The sequence below is a fragment of the Pristis pectinata genome, chromosome 26 (genome assembly GCF_009764475.1).
Source record: "Pristis pectinata isolate sPriPec2 chromosome 26, sPriPec2.1.pri, whole genome shotgun sequence".
NCBI lineage: Eukaryota > Metazoa > Chordata > Chondrichthyes > Rhinopristiformes > Pristidae > Pristis > Pristis pectinata.
This window is the reverse complement of record NC_067430.1, coordinates 5,118,717-5,133,004: the sequence shown is the minus strand read 5'-3', so window position 1 is coordinate 5,133,004 and position 14,288 is coordinate 5,118,717. Positions and strand designations below refer to the sequence as shown.

Below are 14,288 nucleotides of genomic sequence, written 5' to 3'. Positions count from 1 at the left end.
AAAAGTCAATGATTCCTACAGGAAAAGTTAAAATGTCAAAGTTGTTCTTTAATTTGTTACTAATTTCTCATTCCTGGTTGTTCCTTCCTCTCCTTATTATGCAGGTGATGGTTGTTGCAGTTACTCTATAGCATGTCACAAGTGACCCCATTTTATAACCCATTTTTCTCAGAAAATCTTGAGTCATGAAGAGCCCAGGCTTTAGGTGAATGTTATTAGATGCTCCTTTTGATGATGAATGGCACAGGCACCCATGTTTTTATTAGCTGCTGGCACTAAGAGAATGGATGTGCCCTTGCAGTGAATTGCATCGTTGGCCGTGGTGTTCCTCCCTCGTACTTCAGAGTTGTTGCTGGCACTCCGACCCTCTCCATCATAATAGTTCATCAATCATAAACATGCCACATAAGCGGTTTAGTAAATCAGACTGAAGATGTCAGGAAGTCACCAAAGCAAGAAATAAATCTAATTGTAGTGTGCTGAGTTGGTTGATCTTTGACAGGTTCTCCAATTAACAACAGACCACGCCAGAGTAGAGGGAGGTTGGAAACCATAAGGAACTAAAACAGACCATTCACCTGCCTTGGTACTATAGAACAATCACCTTGCAAAGATATGCCCAACTGGATATAGAAATTCTCATTGGAGCTCACCCCCCACTCCCTTCTTTCCCAACCTGACAGCTGTTTGGGAGAATGGTGGAAATCTGAAACTTGTGCTTTGTGGAAAAGCTTCCTGAAGTTTTAAGGTTATGGCCTTCCAAAGTAAATCCCATCACATGGTTGGACTAGAAGTTTGGTAGCCAATCAAACTGGGTGTGCCAGCCAAACACATCAAGGGCATGCACAAGAGCTTAAAATTTGTCAGCTTTTAGAGGGGTCTGTGTGCACATCCTTAACGTTAGGGGCAAGTACGCGTTTTGCTGGATTATGAATGTGCACATATTCTCCTCAGCTGATTATTTTGGGTTTGGTGAGGGTAGGCTTCATGTCCTTGCTTGACCTCTATTGTGCACACCGACTTTGTTCTTGAAATCAAACACTCAAAGGTTCAGAAACAAAAAAGAAACACAGTTATAAAATGAATCAAGATAACAGTTTTTTTTAATACAAGACACTAAAAGACTTTTATTGTGTTAAACACAATTCAAGATGTGGATTGCCTATGTCTAGAAATTAAGTTGCATGGTTTCAGGGGCGTGACTGATTATTTCTGGGTCATTTTGAAGCACTCAAATTTGACCTGGCACTTCTGGGTATGAGTTACCCTTGTGATCCTGCAAGGGTTGCCGGTTTCCCTCCTGCAATGCCATCTTTTGGGGTATTGCACAACTCCACAGATTTTTGTGTCATCTACAAAATTGCTCATCAGTCAACTACATTTTCATGCAAATTTTATATATATATATATGTGGTACCAGCTATGATCCTTGCAGAACATCACTTGTCACAGACATCCAGTCAGGCGACTGTCCTGATTTAAGTTTACTTCTTTCCCGGCTACCTCCTCCCCACCACCCCCCAACTCTTCTCCTTTTCCCCCACCCTCCCCCTGATGTTAGTCTGGTCATAGCCCAGGCCCAGTTTCTGTGGCTGAAGACAATGGAGACCATGCTGAACCCAACCTCAAAGAGTAGCATTTCCATGCTAGAAGTTGAATGTCAAGCTGCTGACCCCAGGGAGCATTGAGGAACTAAAGAGGGATTACACATGTTGGAGAAACATGAAGCTGCTCTTTGATTCTCTGATTCGCGGGTGGGGAGCAACCAAGGAGAACGTAAAGGGGTTCTTCATCCTTAAAGGGGTTTGGAAAGCTAGTTAGAGTCAGAGGGAACTGCGCCAACTCCAGACAGACTTGCAGCAACTTCTTCTGCAGTCGAGGGGGTTGGATGTGAGAGAGGAACTCTGAGAGGTGAAGAGCCAGAAAGCTGTGCTCTTTGCCTCTAAATCCTCAAAGCTCATCTTCAGATCCAGAGTCCGCTTTGTGGAATAGGATGAGATGTGCTCATGCTTCTTCCAAAAGGTTCACGGGAATCGCTGTGATCCACAACCTTAAGGAAGAGGGCGGCTGAGTAACATCCTCACAGATATAAATACTGAGGATCTGCAGATCCTTTTATGCCTAGCTGTATGACAGTAAGACCACAGACAGCACAGCCTCCCAAAATCTCCTGTCCTCTATCACCGAGGTGCTAGATGACAGCAAGCAGGAGAGCCTAGATCAGCCGTTGTCCTTGGGGGAGCTGACTAGCTCCACCCATTCCCTTGGCACTAATAAAACACCCAAAAATGACGGCTTACCAGCAGAGTTGTACTCTATGGGATTGAATGAGCCCGGCCCTACTGAAAGTGTATAACACAATGCTTCTGGCTGGTAACATGTCAGACTCCCTGAGGTAGGGCATCGTTACCCTCATCAACAAGCAGAAGGAGGAGGAGGAGGACATCAGGAATTGGAGACCCATTTCATTGTTGAATGTGGACTGTCCGAGGCCATCACCAGCTGCATCAAGTCTGCTCTGGGATAGGTGATCCACCCGGACCAAACCTGTGCTGTATCTGGCAGTAAAACCTCTGACAGCCTTGCGCTGCTCAGGGATACCATCGCCTACATGCAGGACAGAGGGGTGGATGCCTGCCTGGTCAGCTTGGATCAGGGGAAGGCCCTTTGACAGGATATCACACATAGACATGATAAACATGCTCTTCAAAATGGGTTTTGGGGAAAGGATCAAAAATTGGATCCAACTGCTCTACACAGATATCCGTAGCGCAGTCCAAATCAATGGGTGGGAGACAGATAGTTTCCCCATCGAGTCTGGAGTCAGGCAGGGCCGCCCTCTCTCCCCTGTCTTGTTCGTGTGCTGCATAGAACCCTTTGCCGAGTCCATCAGGAAGGACGAGAGCACCAGAGGGGTGATGTTGCCAGGCAGTGGGGGCACCCAGGTGGAAACCTCCCTGTACACGGACGACGTCGCCATCTTCTGCTCGGATCTACGGTCAATTCACAGATTGATCAGCATCTGTGACCGGTTTGAGTTGGCATCAGGGGCCAGAGTCAACCGCAGGAAGAGCGAGGCCATGCTCTTCGGTAACTGGCCCGACCGATCCAATGTCCCCTTCACCGTCAGGTCTGGCTACCTGAAGGGGCTGGGGGTCTGGGTTGGAGGGGTTGAAGTGTGTAACAAGAATTGGCTGGAGCAGATTGGGAAGGTAATACAAAAACTGGGTTTGTAGAAATGACGTTCTCTGTCAATAACTGGGAAGAACTTGGTCATCAGGTACGATGTGCTCTCAGAGCTGTTGTATGGCTCAGGTGTGGCCTGTTCCCCACTCCTCTGCCTTGGCAATCACCTGAGACGTCTTCCAGTTTATCTGGGGGTCCAAGCTGGAGCAAATCCAATGGGTCATGATGCACGTCCCCTGAGAAGGGAGTCAAAGGTTGCCCTCATTCTGATGACCACCTTTGTGTGTGGCTGTATCAGTTAACATGGGCACCAAGTGTCACTACGTGCTGAGGTTCTACCTGTCCCTTGTGTTGTGGAAGATAGTCCTGGCCCTTCTACTGCACAACATCCCAGTCAGCTGAATGTTGCCACACTACCTGTCCTTTGTGGAAGAGTTCTTCCAAGTAAACACCTTGACCACAAGTCCATCAGACGGTGGTCAGCGCGGAATGTACTGCAGACCCTGTGGGACAGGGACACTATGGATTCTGTGGGATTGTTCCCTGAGCAAATGGTCCAAACCATACGGCAGAATGCGTCATCGCCAGCTCTGACCAACAAGCACCGAGACCTTGCTTGACTGGCGGTGAGAGGTGCCCTCACAGTCAGAGCTTTCCTTTACAGATGACGTATCAACACCAATGTATGCTGTCCTCGGGACGGCTGCAGTGGGGAAGAGCCAGTCACCCACCTCTTGGCAGACTGTGGGTTTGCTAAGAGCGTGCAAGGGTCCATGTCACGGTTCATTCCCAGCAGTTGCGTAACAGAGGACTCTCTGATCTATGGGCTGTTCCCAGGGACACACACCGAGACAGACATCAAGTGCTGCTGGAAAGTCATCAACTCGGTGAAGGATGCCTGAAACTTGTTGGTCTTCCAGCACAGTGTGAAGTCTGCAGGGGAATGCTGCTGCCTGGCACAGTCCAGGCTGCAGGAGTACGTGCTGAGGGACGCACTGAAGCTCGGTGCAGCCAATGCAAAGGCTCTGTGGGGAAGGTCCACAGTCTGGGCTCCTTCCGCTACCGCACATGGACGGGCAGAGTTGGGTGGGGAAGCCCCTCAAACAATGAAAGGGGTTTCACCTCAGGGAGCCATGTGAGTGGTAATGGTGCTATGTTTGTAGTGTTTTACTTTCTTGAAAGTTTACACTACTGAATGTAACAATCATGAATGTTATGACTTGTTTTTGTGCTGTTTCTTCCTGTTGTATTTTTTTTATTATGAATAAAATTTAGTTTTGCAATAAAAAAAATTCCATGCCGGATTCTCTTAGATATTCTCTTCGATAGCCACATGTCTCTTAGACAGTCACACGAATGATCGAGAAATGGAGGGCTGTGTGGGAGGGACGGGTTAGATAGATATTAGAGCAGGAGAATAAATGTTGGAACAACATCATGGGCCAAAGGGCCTGTACTGTGCTGTAATGTTTTGTGAAATCTAGAATGCTGTTTCAGTTGAGCCGGAAAGCTGACCCCACTGGAATACACTGAAATTTCTTAGTAATACTAAACTTGGTAGATTAGCATTCATTTCTGTTGATGTACATTGTCACTGTCGCTTCACTCAGGCTAACTTGGAGAAATGTGAGTAGCTGATGTTCTTTCACTGTATTTCACAAGGTGTATTGCAGTGGAGAGTAGTTGGTAAAGTCCCAGCAAACAATAGAAGTTCAGGTCTTCTGCATTGAAGGGCACTGGCATAAGAGTTCCCAAACTTGTTGCCAACTTAAGGAGGGAAGTGCCAACACTCTGCTCAGGAAAATCTGTGCCAATAGTCCAGTTCCTTTACTAACTGACATGCTATGGGCATTCCAATGTTATGTTTTGTTCAGCTTCGCTGTAGGGACATACTTAGTTGAAGTCAGCACTTTCCTCTAGAGATTTCTTTCTGTTGTGGGAACAGCAGTAAAGAAATAGAAAGAACAGAATTCTTCAAATGCATTTAAGAGAATTCTTCAACAAAATAAATCAGGAAAGCAAATTCAATAAGAGAGGGAAAAGAATTAAGTTTAGAGAGTGCAGCTGGCCAAGTGGCAAAGGTGACAGTGGAAGAGCATATTCGGGGCAGCAATCATAATACAGTTAGGTTGAAAGTTGTATAAAAGGACAAAGGGAGAACTTTACTCCTGATCCAAAACTGGGGTAAGGCTAGGCTGAGATATGGTTTATTAGAAGTGGAAATAGCTATGGAAAGATAATTTACTATCAGCTCAATGTGTGGAGTTCAAGGAGACTTCAGAATAAAAATATATCCATTGAAAGAGAGTGTTCAAGACCTCACAGATGTTGAGGAGCAGACAGAACAGGGTATAACTAAAAACACGACTGTATTCCAGCATCAATTCCAGCATTCCAGGACTTTATTCTTTGGTGCGTAGGAGATTGAGGGGTGACCTTATAGAGGTGTGTAAAATCATGAGGGGCATAGATAGGGTGAATGCACACAGCCTTTTTCCCAGGGAAGGGGAGCTAAAAACTAGAGGTGAGAGGGGAAAGATCTAAAAGGGACCTGAGGGGCAAATTCTTCACACACAGACTGGTGTGTATATAGAATGAGCTGCTAGAGAAAGGGGTTGAGGCAGGTACAATAACAACGTCCAAAAGACTTCTGGACAGGTACATGGATAAGAGGGGTTTAGAGGAATATGGGCCAAATGTGGGCAGGTGGGACGAGCTTGGTGGGTACCATGATCGGCTTGGACGTGTTGGGCCAAAGGGCCTGTTTCCATGCAGTATTATTCTGTGGCCCTATTTGCAGTTTTTTGGGTCTCCATGCTTATAACTATCCAATTGGACACAACCTCAAAGCCTGGAGGAGTATCTCAATCTCCTAAAAGGAACCAATAGAGGAAAAAATGCGGAATCTAACGTTAATGCCCCTTGGTTGCAGTTGTGGTGTTGGAGGAGTAGAGGTCTGCTGATGTCATATTGTTGTTTGGAAAGGGTGTAATGGATAGATTGAATAATACAGACCAGTTGGCCTGATGTCAGTTGTGGGCAAATTGTTGGAAAATGTTCTGAGACAGCATAATTCAGCATTTAGAGGGCACTGGTTAATCAAGAGCAGTTAGCACAGATTTGTTGATGGAAGGTTGTATGTGAAGAATTGAATTGTTTAAAGTAATGAGGAGTGTCAGTGAAGGAAGGGCATTTGAAGCAGTAGGTATGGATTTTAGCAAGGCATTTGGCACAGTGCTACATGGTGGATCAATCAAAAAAAAAGTAATATTCCAAGGGACATGTGGCAAGATGGATTAAAAGTCATTTCACTGGCATAAAGCAAAGTGTAACTGTTGATAGGAATTTAGTGACCTGAAAGCTGTGTGCTGTTGGATTTCACAAATGTCAGTACCTGACCCCTAGTTTTATTTGCAGTATGCATAAACAATGTAGATATAAACAAGGGGGCCACAATTTAAAAGTCTGTTGATGATACAGGAATTGTCAGTGTGGTCAATAGTGAGCTAGAATGTTAAAGACTCACAGAGTTTATGGTGCAAAATTAGACCCTTGGGCCCAACTTGTCCATGCCAACCATGTTCTAGGAGTTACGAACTAGCAACAAAAGAAACACACTGAGTCATGATTCAGTATTAAAAACTACTTTATTAATCACTACTTATAATAATACGAAAAATAGAAGTAAAAATGTTAGTATGTTAGAATTAAAAATGTTAAACCTTGAACATTAACCCCAAAAACTAAACTCTTCGTGTGTGTGTGTGTGGCAAAGTCCCAAACTCCAAGTCCAGGAAAAGTTCAGTTCTGCAAGCCATAAGGTGAAACATGAGCAAAGGCTTCTTCAGCAACCACCGTTGTCTGAAGATAAGATGTAAATGTAGAGAACATAGGGAGAGTAATCACGAAATCCAAATGTTCCACAATGGAACCCAAACGACACTTAAGTGTTTACTCGGTAGTGACTTCCTCACCCCGAAAAGCATCCCAATCGTGGTCGCCCACACAAATACCTGTTTCCTTCTACAGGTCAGCAACAAAGTGAACTCCACCAGATTACTTCCAATTTCCATACATGGATTTCAATGGCAGACACAGTTATTGTTTCTCATCCATGGATAGGCAAACTAGCAGGCTGGTGTCTCTCTCCCTTTTTCTCTCTCTCTCTCCCTTCGATTTCGACTGACCTCTTCAACAACGTCATTACGTCCTTTATCTTCTATTGACGTAAGCACACCACACACACACACACACACACACACACACACACACACACACACACACACACACACACACACACACACTCTCTCTATCTTAAAGGGACTTTCACCGAGTCCGTAACATAGACAACAGGAAGTTATCAATGAACTACTTATGTGAGTGCTAAGTGTGAAATTGAATTCAATCCTGAGAAATTTGAGGTGCTGCATTTTTGGAGGAGGAAGAAAACATAGCATGTTGGATGAGCATTTGGAAGACTACAACCTGCAGGGCTGTGGGCCAGGAGCTGGGAAGTGGGAGTAAACTATTTTTGGTCAGCATGGGCACAGTACATCAAATGACCATTGTCCTTGCTGTTAATCTCTGAGGCAGATTTCCCAATGGCCAGCAAGCTGCCCAGGCTTACTGATCACAAGCCCTTTTGGTGCACAGTCTTTCTACTGTTAGTAGAACGGCTATGATTCACTGGTTGTCATTCCAAGCCATTTCTACACGTGTTGTTTCTACAGTGTCTGCCCAAGAAATGCTTTACGAGATGAGGTTTCCTAATCCAATTGTATAGTCTGTGGTTTCATTACCAGTTCTTTAATTGACCAAAAATATTTCTACTGTCCTGGTCAAATCACGCAGATGCCACAGCCAAGAAAGCTCACTAGTGCCTCTACTTCCTCAGGAGGCTAAAGAAATTCGGTATGTCCCTTTTGACACTCACCAACTTTTACTGATGCACCATAGAAAGCATCCTATCTGGATGTATCACAACTTGGTACGGCAACTGCTCTGCCCAGGACCGCTCCTCTGTAGCTGTGACACTTTACTCTGTACTGTTATTGTTTTTACTTGTACTACCTCAATGCACTCTGTACTAACTCAATGTAACTGCACTGTGTAATGAATTGACCTGTACGATCGGTATGCAAGACAAGTTTTTCACTGTATCTCAGTACGAGTGACAATAATAAACCAATACCGATACTAAGGAAAAATTGATGTTGTTATAACTGCATGCGATTGAAATTATCTTGGAAAGAGGATCAAAGGATGAAAAATGAACATGAAGCACCGAAGTGAGGATGTTTTACGGACCATACAAAGTTTTAGATCCTTTGCTTTTGGTTTAGGTTATTAAACACACCTAAAAGATTGTGGATCAGTAGTGTTAGAGACCTTGAGGTTGATGGAGGCCTCATTCCCAGGTTGTAACAAGCAGCATTCTTGGGGGTTTTACTGAGGAGGATGTCCTACCTCCCTACTGTCTCATGTATATCTAAACCAGGCATTCATCACTTTGTCGAGACCCCTGACGCCTTACCATGTCAGCAGATGGCTTCTGCTGCTGGCTGAATCGCTGGTTGATTGACACAAAGGCCAGAACTTTGCTCTGTGATGCTGACTCCTGCATGATTGATGGCAGGCCGATCTGTAGATAGCAAATTGGTTGAAACACTAGCTTTTCTATCTTACAATAGAAGAGCGGATAATTGTTGGCAGGCCATCACAAGATACTCCCACACTTTGCACTGTTTTGATCTGTTTCCAACATCCGGCACTATGAATCAGACTCCAGCTTTGTATTAAAACTTCAGGAGGAGTCATCTTGCTCAGAATATTTCAGCACTGGAGCAAAATAAAAGAAGCACTGCAAACTGACAGTCAGTGCTGTATACAACTAAAATTTGCAATGCAAGATATTGATGACACACAAACTTTTTGGTAGCAAAAGAAATAATATTCAACTGAACAGATTGCAAGAATTATGATGAAATTATATTATCTTTATAATGGTGCAAAAGGAGGCCATTCGACTCATTGGGTCCTTGCTGAATCTACTTCCTTTACTTATTTGCCGGTACCCTTGCAACTTATCCTCTCTCACACCTGTCCATTAACTTTACTGTGAGTCTTTTGCCATTAACCTACACTAAAGGGTTATATGTAGTGGCAATTAACGTAACGGTATTTCTTTGGGATGTAGGAGAAAGCCAGAGTACCCAGAGAAAATCCATTTTATGATGATGGTAATGAATTAAAACTGAACTCTTAAAAGAGAGGAGAGTTGATTTGACTATGTTATTGCAACTTGTATTAATAAAGCAATGCAATTATTTGGAATTGCACAGTGCATAATCACACTCTTGCTCTGAAATAAAATCTTTCTTTGCATCTGATACTGCATCAGTATGCATTTTAAGGAGGTCAGCTAATATCCTAAACTGTAAGTGATGTATGCTTTAAATGCTAAGATGTTCTGTGGCCTTGAATGCATTAGTCTACAGCCTTTATAGGATAAAATGACAATTTGCAAACAAGTCATCTGGATTTGGACGCTTCCTCCTTGCAAGTTCATTGACAGGATCATCAAGTGGAACCACTTAGTATTGCTGAGGTACTGGGATCTCCATTGCATTTTATACTGAATCTGACATTGATTGTTCAACAGCTTCAATGGTATCATAAAGGGAATGGGTTTTGCTTTATGCCTATATACGATTATTTCCCTATGAAATTTGTCCTTGTGCATCCAGTATTGGTCAGAGCTTTCTCTATTTGCAGAAGTCTGTAACGTGAGAAATGGATATCTTTTGAAGACAACAATTCTGGATAGTAAGCAAAATGGCATTAAACAGTGAACTGCAGGGGAGGCAGCACTTAAAGGATTAATGGTCATTAGAAAATGCATGTTCTTTCAAAGTAAGATGTTCTCTGTGGACTAATCTATCCTGCTCTTTCTGCAGACTTCTCTGGAAGAAGCTTATTGATGTGAAGAACACAGCACAAGGCAGATTGATCAACGGGTATTCCAGCATCTTCGTGCAACATACACAGGTCAGTAAATTCCTCCTCATGGACAGATTATTTCCATCGAGTGGTTTGATGCTGACAAAGAGAAAGATACTAATGTAGTGTGCGGTTGTTGGTGTGCAGAATCTACTATCATTTGCATGCGCTGAATGCTGTAAATTCTAAACGACCCAATTATATTGATTAAACTGCCTGAAGAGCAAATCACTCTCTTTATTTACTTATTTTTTTTTAAAAACAAAATCTAAATGGGGGAGAAAAATCTCTCTACTGAACAGATAGAGGCAACTATCAAGTTGCATTTGTTTCTAAGTATTCTTGGCTGTTTCTCTGAGCATGTTGAAGATTGCACCTGTGTTAGTAATGTGCACCATGAACGCCAAAATCGATGGCAAGAAACCGACGAGTCCATGGAGAAAAGAGCTGATTGAGGACACAAGGCTCTTAATTTTCCTTTATCTACATCTGTCTTGATAAAAGTGGGTAAATGAGGAATAGATACTCCATCATTAGAATCGCATGACTTTCAACAATATTCTCAAAGTACTTCTCTCAAAAAGAGGCACATTTTACTGCACGTGTATTAAAATTCAGATGAGGCCGCAGTGCAAACCATTTCCTTGCCCTCCTTTCACATTGATATGCAGCAAAGAGAGGGGGTTCTGTGATATTTACTGGAGACCAGCTTCATCCCACTTCCAAGTTGAAACCTCTGCTTGTGCCTTTTTCAACACCAGTCTTTTTCCAGTACTTTCCTTGCTGGTTTGCTCTTCCCCTTCATTCTCTCGTTCCCTATAACATTAGACAAGTTAAATGTGGGGATAATGTCTCAAAACTGGAAGAAGTTGTGATAAGCAAGTTATAAGATGCTGAAAGGAACCAGAGTGGATTAAACTAAGGGAAGAATCAACAGTGGTGTGGTGCAAGGCTGAAAGATGTGGTAATTGGCAGCCCATAAGCCTTCCCCATAAATTGGTCATGGAGGTCTATATTTGTAGATCATTTGATGTAACTAAACATAGCAATTTTCTGCATAATCCTGCAAGGGATTGTTCTAACTTTAACTATAAACAGAATCTGATCATCTCTGGATAACATTTTTGCAGCACCCTATTCTGCTGCCTTGTACTGGGCCCCCTTGACAACTTGTCCAGTATCGTGAAATGTTCTACCTTGGGCATAAATACTTTTGTTTAGGGAGGAGGGAAGTATCAGTTGCGATATTATTAGTGAAAATTGGCAATGTTTTTGACTTTGTAATTGGTTGTGTTTATAGAACAGTGGCCTAGATTACATCTGGGTCCACTTGTGACTCCGTTCTCCTACAGTGGTACCATTGGCAGACCAGTGATTAAATTTTACATATGACTTATGTTCAGCCTGCTCCTTTATTGTAATTACACATGAGAGAATCCGAAGGAGTGCTACCTGGAAGAAGGCCATCTCTGTAGTTGTGCGATTATAGAATCAGCCTTGCACCATTTTAGCCAAAAGGAGAGGTGTTGGGCTGTTTTTTCTGGAGTGTTGGAGGCCGAGGGGCCACCTAATAAAAGTGTATAAAATTATGAGAGAGATAGATAGGGTAGACAGAGTCTTGTTCACGGGGTGGAAATGCCAAATACTAGAGGGCATGGCTTTAAGGTGAGAGCGGGAATGTTTAAAGTAGATTTACAAGGCAAGTTTTTTCACACTGAGAGTGGTAGGTGCCTGGAACATGCTTCCAGGGGAAGTAGTGGAAACAGATACGATAGCAACATTAAAGAGGCATTTAGACAGGCACATGAAAGGCCTTTGTTCTGTGTGCAGTTGAAGGAGAATGGGTAGGTTGCAGGTTGGGGAATGGCAAATTGAGCTGGGTGTGGGTGATAGCAGTGTGGTTCATGGAGAATATCCTGGGGTGTTGGGGAGAGTCAGATGGTTGGTTACTTGATGGAGGTACAGGTAGGGGTATTGATATGGGATGGTTAGGTTGGGGAGGGACTTGACCACAATTGTGTTAAGGGATGGTGTTGGTTTCACGACCTGGTGAAGAGGGTGAGGATCATGACTAGGGTTTGTGGGAGAGGGGGAGTAGTTGGGTGAATCAAATAAGAACTAGTGAGGGGGTTTTGGAAATGTTGGATTTGGTTGTTGACTTAGTTGTGTACCTGTAGTAGGTTCCATTATCAGATCCCACAGCCTAATGAAGCAGTCCTCTCAGTTGGGTATGAAGACCTGCTTCTGCTTTGCAAAAGGAGGGCTTCATGTGTTGGATGCTACAGGGCATGTGTGGATGTTAATATGGTGGATGACACAGCTTTTACATGTTCCTTTTTTCTTATTTCAAAATGAATTTGAAAAAATGATTTTAAAAAATCACAAAACATAAGCATCCAAAGTATTAGCAAGTGGTTACTAAAAAAAACAAAAAAAAAATAGAAAACAGAACATGTTCATAGAAAGGAGGATGAAATCATTCAGTGGGAGTTTCCAGAAAAATCTGAGCTTCGGGCGATTGAAACCATTTCTGTGAACCATTTTTCAGTATAATTCTGAGTCTTGCAGGGTAACAAAGAGACGGTTTGTACCCTTTCTGGTACAGATCCAACATGACCTTTTTAAATTTAACCCGTTCCTTCATAACCTGGGGTGAGTAATCTTCAACGATTCTGATCTGATGATCTTGATAGTTAATCTTCGATGTGCTTCACGAATTAGAAGCTCCTTAGTTTGAAAGTCATGGAGAGAAATGATGATTGATCTGGGTTTGACTTGTGTAGGGAGTTTAAAAGGAGGTGGTCTGTGTGCTCGATCAATCTTAGGCAAAGATTCTAGAATACCAGGGAATAACTGAGTCAAAAGCTTTGCAAAGAATTCCGTAGGTTAATTACCTTCAGCCTTTTCTGTTAATCCTAGAATTCGGAGGTTGCATCTTCTGCTCCTTTTTTCTAAGTCAGTAATCTTCTGCTTTAATCTTTCATTATCTTTGGCTTGCTTTTTACAAAGGTTCTGTAAGTCATCAATTTTCCCATCCTAAACCGAAAGAGAGGCTTCATTCACTTTAATTTGTTTTTTACACATGTAATCGTGGTTTTTGTTTATCTCATTGTTATGACTGGGATGGAATTTTACTAACCTTGAGGTATTAAACAGAGATATTTTGGGTCAATCTGTCTTTAGCTAGGTTCCAGCTGCCTCTTAGCTGGCTTGTTGTCTTTGGGTGGTGGGAGGGGGCATGGGTTTTTTCCTGGGGAGTTGTTTTGGGCTGTCAGCCAAAGCTGTTGCTTAGTTACCCTATCTGGAACTCCACTGTAGTACTTTGTTGATGGTACATTCCAGTATGGTTTGTTCATCACTTTCTTTTTACCTACATTTAAACAATATTATAATGGATCAAGTTATTAATTTACTTAGTTTCAATGTGAAAGGCTTAAATCATCCTGTGAAGCGAAATAAGATTTTTGCCTATATTAAAAAACTCGAAGCCTCTATTATCTTTTTACAAGAAACTCATATTCGTAACTGTGATATTTCACTTTTTTTTAATTGATGGAATGGGCTCCAATTTCATTCTTCTTTTCAAGCTAAATCTAGAGGGGTTTCAATTTTTATAGATGAGACAGTTTCATTTGATCAACATAAGGTAATAACTGATACTAATGGTCGTTTTGTTGTAATATCAGGGAAAATAAATAATAGACCAATGGTATTGGCTAATATTTATGCTCCAAATACAGATGACCCAGGATTCTTCGAACGATTTTTTTCACTTCTACCAGATATGAATTTTTACTCTTTGGTGTTAGGGGGAGATTTTAATTGCTGGTTAGATCCAAGACCAGATAGGTCATCTACTAAATTAGCCACTCCTAATAAATCAGCTTTATTTCTTCAATCGTTTTTAATGAAAACTGGTGTCATTGATGCCTGGCACTTTTTACATCCAGAACGTAAGGAATATTCTTTTTTCTCTCATGTTCACCATACATATTCCAGAATTGACTACTTTTTTAATTGATAATCAAATGATTCCATCAGTTCGATCCTGTGACTGTAAAGAGATTGCTCTTTCAGATCATGCTCCTGTGCTTCTATCTTTA

The 14,288-nt window shown here is 42.5% G+C and overlaps 1 protein-coding gene across 2 annotated transcripts in view; it reads left to right on the top strand.

Moving 5' to 3' along the window:
- Positions 1–14,288, top strand: part of disp3 (dispatched RND transporter family member 3) — a 434,497-nt gene that overhangs the window by 83,206 nt on the left and 337,003 nt on the right. For both annotated transcript variants that reach the window (XM_052039586.1, XM_052039587.1), the window contains one exon: positions 10,143–10,233. The gene's annotated coding sequence lies outside the window, so the exon portion shown is untranslated. The remainder of the gene's footprint in view (positions 1–10,142; positions 10,234–14,288) is intronic.